Source organism: Tigriopus californicus, chromosome 12 (genome assembly GCF_007210705.1).
Source record: "Tigriopus californicus strain San Diego chromosome 12, Tcal_SD_v2.1, whole genome shotgun sequence".
Taxonomy (NCBI): Eukaryota; Metazoa; Arthropoda; class Copepoda; order Harpacticoida; family Harpacticidae; genus Tigriopus; species Tigriopus californicus.
In genome coordinates this window covers 973,852-980,924 of record NC_081451.1, presented here as the reverse complement: position 1 = coordinate 980,924, position 7,073 = coordinate 973,852, and the positions used below count along the sequence as shown (strand labels likewise).

Here is a 7,073-nt window from a genome sequence, read left to right as displayed (position 1 = left end):
TAGCTCATGTTTTTCCAATTTTCAAAGGGGAGATAAGTCGGTCCCCAGTAACTATAGGCCAATTCTCTGACTTCAAATATTGCGAAAGTGTTTGAGAAGATCATGAAGTTCAAACTTGTTGAATTTCTTGAAGTTAATGAAGTCCTTCCTCCAGCCAGCATGGTTCTGAGCACATTTTAGCACGGTTACCCAACTGATTGAGCATTTAGAGCAGTCATTGAGGGACTAGAAAGCCATGAATCAGTTGATGTAGTTATCTCGACTTTGCCAAGGCCTTTGACAAGGTAGATCATGGTCTTTTTGTTGAATAGACTTCATGACATTGGGATCCGAGGCAAGGTTCTCAATTGTATAAGAAGCCTCATTCCGGATGGGAAGCAAAATTGTTAAGGTCAAGGAACCCACCTTTTATTTGATACTCTTTGCCCCGCTTCAAAAGTTTGTTGCTACTGCCAGTCTCTCTTTTAATATGTACTTACGACTCGAAGTTAGTTAGGAATGAATGGCCAAGATTCACTTAATAGCCTGGCAAAGGACTTAGAAAGAATCTACTCTTGGGTTACTAAGAGTAATATGCGATTTGAAAGCACCTTCAAGCCTCGAGAATCCTGGCTAGTTCGAACAATGAAGTCCACTTCTCTTCATTCTCGGGCTCGTTCATTGTTTAGTTTGCTTTCCTCTAATATTGTAGGGAATATGTAGGCCTTGGTGATCCAGTTGCATCTTTTAAGTCAGACTTAAACAATATTTCCAGTACCACCCATCAACCCTACATTCAAGGACTAGTCGGTCTGCCAACTCAAATTCGTTGGTACCAAATATCATATAAAAATTGAAAGGTAATAAATAGACGAATTATAACCTTTCATTTTAATAGTACTGGGGATTACATTCCCTGTAGCGTTAGAAAACCCCGTGAGAAAACCAATCAAAAAAATGACGGCGATTGAATTCTTAGTTGTAATAGTAGTAGTAGGGAAGTCTGCAAAAAGGGATTGTTTATTATTATTGTGGAGATTGCGTTGAAAAGAAATATCTTCCTCCGATCTGACATGTGTGTACCGCATACGTGTTTCCCTACTGACTTGGCAGACTCTGGCTTGTTCAGATATTTCTTACTACTTTGATTTACACGTCTCACGGGCCCTCTATTTTCTCCTCTTTTATTCTGGGGAGCCCCTTCGACAATTCATCTTCACAAAATTGCCAAAAAAACCCCCTCTATAACTGGAAAGATTGAAAAATGGAACACATTGTAATAAGATCACTATAGACGGAGGGTGTGAAGGAAATTCTCTTGCCAAAATGCCGTTTTCTGTAGTTTGAGCAAAAGCGGGGACAGTTTTATCAATTTTTCCACGAAGTTTTGCAGACGGATAGGGGGCATGTACTACCTTATATCAACCGGATATCATGTTTCATCTCTCTTGGCGATGCTGTGGGATCCATGACCAGCCGCCCAATGAAGATCGGTCTGTTTGAATGAACATTTTAAACCCATCACCTCATAACCACTCGGGGGGATTTTGCCCTCGGATTGACCAAGAAGACCATTGGACTGGAAGAGCCTTGAGATCCAGGTCAAAGGAACTTCAAGTTGACGACATCAACAGAGCAGCTGGAATAATGAGCGGGCTATCCAAAGACATGAAAGCATTGTTGGAATAGTAGAGAACGCCACTCACCAGGAATATCCTCATTGAGTCAACTGGATATCATGGTTTCATCTCTCTTGGCGATTCTGTGGGATCCATGACCACCCGCCCAATGAAGATCGGTCTGTTTTGAATGAACATTTTAAACCCCATCACCTCATGACCACTCGATCCCATCTGTTATGAGAACCCAGTCAATGACTTTGGCCCAGAACGAGTTTATGCCGTCATGAGAACGAGGTGCCATGAACTTACGAATAATGGTCTTCCAGATATTGCAAATTAATATTTGAGGCCTAACAAAAGAGCAATATCTTCCCAGAACTACTGTCAGCTCACAAGACTTTGACTCAGGCAGCAGCAAGGCTAATCACGGACTAGAGATTTGAAATGCGAAGGAAAGCAAAAATTTGTTATCTCCTAAACCATTCAATTTATTCAAAAGAAGCACTTTCTACGACCACAAGATCTTGGATGAATTGGCCAATTTTGAGCCCAAAACTACGCTTAGGGAACTGGTCAAAGTTATGCAGTAAGCTCTAAATAAAACTCTAATTTTCGGTCTCTTGGTCTGCATCATCACCTTTTGTCAACATAACATTGAAACCAAATACTTTACTTGAGACTCTTGGTCATGTCAGATTGTTAAATGTATACAACTGTATGCATAAATATCTTATACAAAAAGAGATTCAAGGATAAAAGTATGAATTGGTCAGTCAAGGCTGATGAAATAGTTGATTAGAAAGCGATATCACAATGAATTTGATTAGGATTGGTTCAGTGCGCATGAAAAAAGTGAAGAAGGGAATTGCAGATAGTACACGTACATTAAACTGGTGGGTAGAGGTAAATGATGAAATTCTGGATATTGCAAAGAAGAGGATGGGACAGATTAAACAGAGTCTGCTTGAGCTCCCGTTGTTGATGGCATTTGGCCGGGAGCCGAACAAAGGTGCGTGACCGCCAATACTCCAAAGGGATGTCGGGGCAAGGGAATAAGGTGTTCGTAAGTCCTTGACCAGAAAAAAATAACTTGTGTCCAGACATCGCCTCCGGAAAGGTCAGGTTCCCAACACTGTTGGACACTAGCCTTGCATGCCTGATAGTGAGGGGCTCGGTTTCGCATAGAAATTCGTCCATGCATTGTTGGATGTTAGGGCGCGCACAGGTATCGTTTGAGGAACTTAGTAAAGGTGGCATCGGCAGACTTCAGAGCGGATGTGGCGGGAATCGGGGAGCCAAATGGTGAGGGCTGTAGAGAAAATATGGTCAATTGCTCTTTTAATTCAGAGCGCTGGTTTAAGCTGAAAATGCTTTAAAACAAAAGATGCGCCCTGAGGATAAGTCCTCATGAGTAGGGTTCCCAGGTGGCGGAATTCACCTTCAAATAACCCAAAAGTGGCAAAACAGAACAATTGGTTGCGGCGGAAAATTTCAATTGGAAGTAAACCGAAAAAGTGGCGGCTGAATATACCGGAACACAATTGTAAAAGTACCCTTTAAAGTTTTGACGGAAATTTGCAAACACATCTTGGCATTTTTCTACCTCAAAAACTCACAAGGAACAACTTTGATGTTACTGCTTTATGGAATTCTAGCCTACATAAAAACTTACATACCTAAATACAATATAAAATCAAAAAATTAAAAACCTATTCAATGTGAATTAGGACCACACTAAGTTAGCTCTTGAATATAATATAAGCTATAATATCATCTATTACACTTCTTCTTATCTACATGGGATTTAGTGGTCCAAATTTCATCGCTTTTAACCCCAAAATGCTCCGGTTACATATTATTTTGAATTCACAAAGAATTAATGTCGATTCTCAATATCACAAACTGATATGTTATGCTTATTTTTCTTGCATAGTCTAATGATAGCTCAAAATCCGATATGATGTCACTTAAAACACACTAAAAGTGTATTCCTTGAAAATGTGTTTTACTATCATCATGAGCACACTTAGTTACGCATTCACTTGAATTCTGAAGACAACACATACAACAAAGAACGCTATATATTTTGTCGAGACTGTCGAGACTTTGTTGAGACTGATTTAAAATAGCTTCTTAGAAGCTTCATTTATTTTTGTGAAATTTTCAGTGATCACTCAACTAAACGTTCTTTGGACGGTTCTAATATAAATTTTCAAAAATCTGCTTTTTTTGAGGGTTTTAGATTTAGCTGTATAAGGTTTTAAGTCAATTTGAAATTATGCAAGAAAAAGAAAATTATCCTTCATTTTTGTGATATTGAGAATCGACATTAATTCTTCTTCTTGGGCAAGTGGCTTATCTGGAACAACCGTCAAAATTGCCTCAAAACGGCTCTTGAAACCAGGTAATGGAGGATCTTATGGGTCAAATTGTCGGACAGAAATTAGATGAAGATTGATTGATCAGTATTGATGCTCTGTTTAAAACAAATGATGACTTTCAGGACTGGAACAGTCTTTTATGTCAAAGGTTTTTGCTTTGAATCTAAAATTGAGAGTAACGTCTCTCCCATCATAAACCATATATCTGATTCCTGGGTTAGGCTTATGCCTGAAACGTTGTAATTCATTGCTGATAATAGCCTTTTATATACAACTAAGTTGAAATCGTCCATATGTGGCGGCATTGAGGGACATTATCCTCAAAATGACTGAACAGCTTCATAAAAGCATGACAACCCTTGCTTTCAGGGGGTCTCAGTCTTCTCTTTCCTTATTCATTATTTACAGTGTTTTACATTTCTGCTGCTGACTTGGTACTCCTAAAACAAAAAGTATTTATTGGCGTGACATTAGACCCACACTTGAATACAAGCTTAGTGTTGCAAAAAAAGAAGTCGACTTGAATCAAAAGTTTTGCTAACAATGATTGAACTTGTATAACTAGTGCCTCAATTTTGGACAACCGTTTGTGGTCTCGAAATGATTCCCATATCTGAGCCGATCAGAGCGAGGGGCTCAAGAATGATGGTCTATTCCGAGTGAAGGACCCTCAGCTGACTTTTCTTTATAAAGAATGAAGCATCTTTACTGTGAACTCCTTCAAATCACATTAGTAATAAGTTGGGAAAAGGCAAACGTTTTCTGGAATTAGATGGGAATGAATTCACCTTATCATTACTATGCTTTAACGTTTCGGAGGTTCACATATTTGAAAGGGCTACTAAAAGACAATTAGAGGAGCAAAAAAACAGGAGCGGAAATTCGAGTGGGTTAAGTTGCTTTGTGGAAGACAGTTGTAGAGCGGGAATTAAATCATCTATTTGCATGGCCATATGTTTTGAAAACTTGCAGCCTCTCGAAGCACGACTAACTTATGAGTGGCTGAAAAGAGCTTTTTCCAAAAGGGTTTAGTTGATTAGTAGATATAAAATACAAAAATCCATAAGATAAGTTTCTGCAAACCGATGAATTGAAAGAAGCTTCAAGAAGTACCGGTAGATCACGCAACGGTACTTTAGAGGGATTTTGTACCGCTAAAAGAAATATGTATGTATGTATTTTTCAGGACCGTTTATAGTTATATAAACTTGAATTGGATGGTCTTAAGATAACCTTCAGCCATGTGGCTTGATTTCACGGCGTCTTGGAATGACATGATTATGTATTGGTCGATTCATTATCAATTGTCCACGTACTCCTCGTTCTGAAGTAGGGCACAATCAGTCATTTTGTACCTTGTTTGCATTCCGTTAAATATGTGGTAATTAGGGCCTACCAAAACTTGCATCTTGCAAATTTTGTACAAAACTTGCATATCCCAAATTTTCATGCAATTTATTGCATCTGCAAAATTAGGAAATTTCGAATATTTTTGATAAAATTGCTAACATTTTCATTGGGGTATCAGTAAACGGTTAGGAAATGGATGATTAATGTGGAAATAATTGGCCTACTATCACTTTCAAGAAGCTTGAAAACTGTAAAGTTATCTCTAACTTGTAATGAAACATAACCTTCACAACAAAACTGTTGTGAAATAGTTGAACTTTGACATTATCAATATGCTGTTGCAGAACTAAGCTATCTTTTTATCATGAAATATTAAAGATATATGTACAAGATGCTGATCTAGCTGTATGGTCTGTGGGAAGCTTGAAAAATGCAAGCATCCGTTCCTCAGCTTTGTTTGTTTGACTGTAACAAAGTCAGATGGCAGCTCCCAAACTTAGACTTCCATCTGATGATAGGTGTACCAATTGAGGGATGCTCTCTCTTTGTCGTCACAGGCAACATTAATTATTGCCTCACCCTCAGGAATGACCGCATCTTTGCCCATTTTTTTCCGGACTTCCTTACCCCTGCCGGGATAGGAATCCCAATAGTTCAAGGAGAGAAGATTATTCCTTTTACTTGACTTTTATTTTTATATATCATTTGATCGACCAACGAATTGGGGTTGGCTGATCTGGTTAGTCCTTAGTCCAAATTAGTTAGTCCAAAATAAATGAATTGTTACTCCGAGGGCTTAAATGGATAATTAAAATAAAATAAAATAAAAGGAGTTGCAAAGTAGCAAAAAGGCTCCAGAGCACTTTGAATCCGGTAGTTGTGGCTAGCCTTCAAAGGAAGTTGGATTTAATCCAAGGTAGAATTAAGGCCTCCCTTGAGACAGATCACTTGAACAAGGAAAGTAGAGTTGTTCAAGATGTGAGGTCGAATCCAAAGACGTTTTTCTCTTATCCATGGCTTAGAGAAAAATGAAACACTCTGTTGGGTCTTTTGAGGTCGATGGGGAAGCCATAGACAATGTAGAGACTATGGCCAGCATACTTGAAGATCAGTTCTCTAGTATGTTTTCCACTCCACTCAGTTTAGGAGAAACAGTCCAATGCTCTATTGATGAGTTTGTTGGGACTGGCAAGGCTTGTCAAGTTGAGCATTTAGTTGATCTTGTAGTTACAGATCAGGATGCTTTAGAGGCCATCAGGGACTTGAGACTCACGAGCTCCCCTGGCCCTGATGGAGTGACATCTCAGTTTCTGATGAGATGCTCACAAGTTCTTGCTCCTGTTTTCTCGTACTTGATGCGTTTCATCTTTGACCAGGGCAAGTTCCCCTCTTCTCTGAAGGTAGCTCATGTTGTTCCAATTTTCGAAGGGGGAGATAAGTCACTCCCCATTAACTATAGGCCGATTTCTCTCACTTCGAATATTCCGAAGGTGTTTAAGAAGATCATGAAGTTCAAACTTGTTGAATTTATTGTTATCCATGAAGTCCTTCCTCCTAGCCAGTATTGGTTCCGAGCACATTTTAGCACGGTTACCCAACTGATTGAACATATAGAGCAGGTTATTGAGGGACTAGAGAGCCATGAATCAGTCGATGTAATTTATCTCGACTTTGCCAAGGCCTTTGACAAGGTAGATCATGGCCTTTTAGTTAACAGGCTCCATGAGATTGGGATCCAAGG

At 39.1% G+C, this 7,073-nt stretch overlaps 1 protein-coding gene across 1 annotated transcript in view; it reads left to right on the top strand.

Annotated features, from left to right (window-relative positions):
• LOC131892148 (uncharacterized) overlaps positions 1-7,073 on the top strand; it is a 20,569-nt gene that overhangs the window by 628 nt on the left and 12,868 nt on the right. The gene's annotated exons all lie outside the window — the stretch shown is intronic.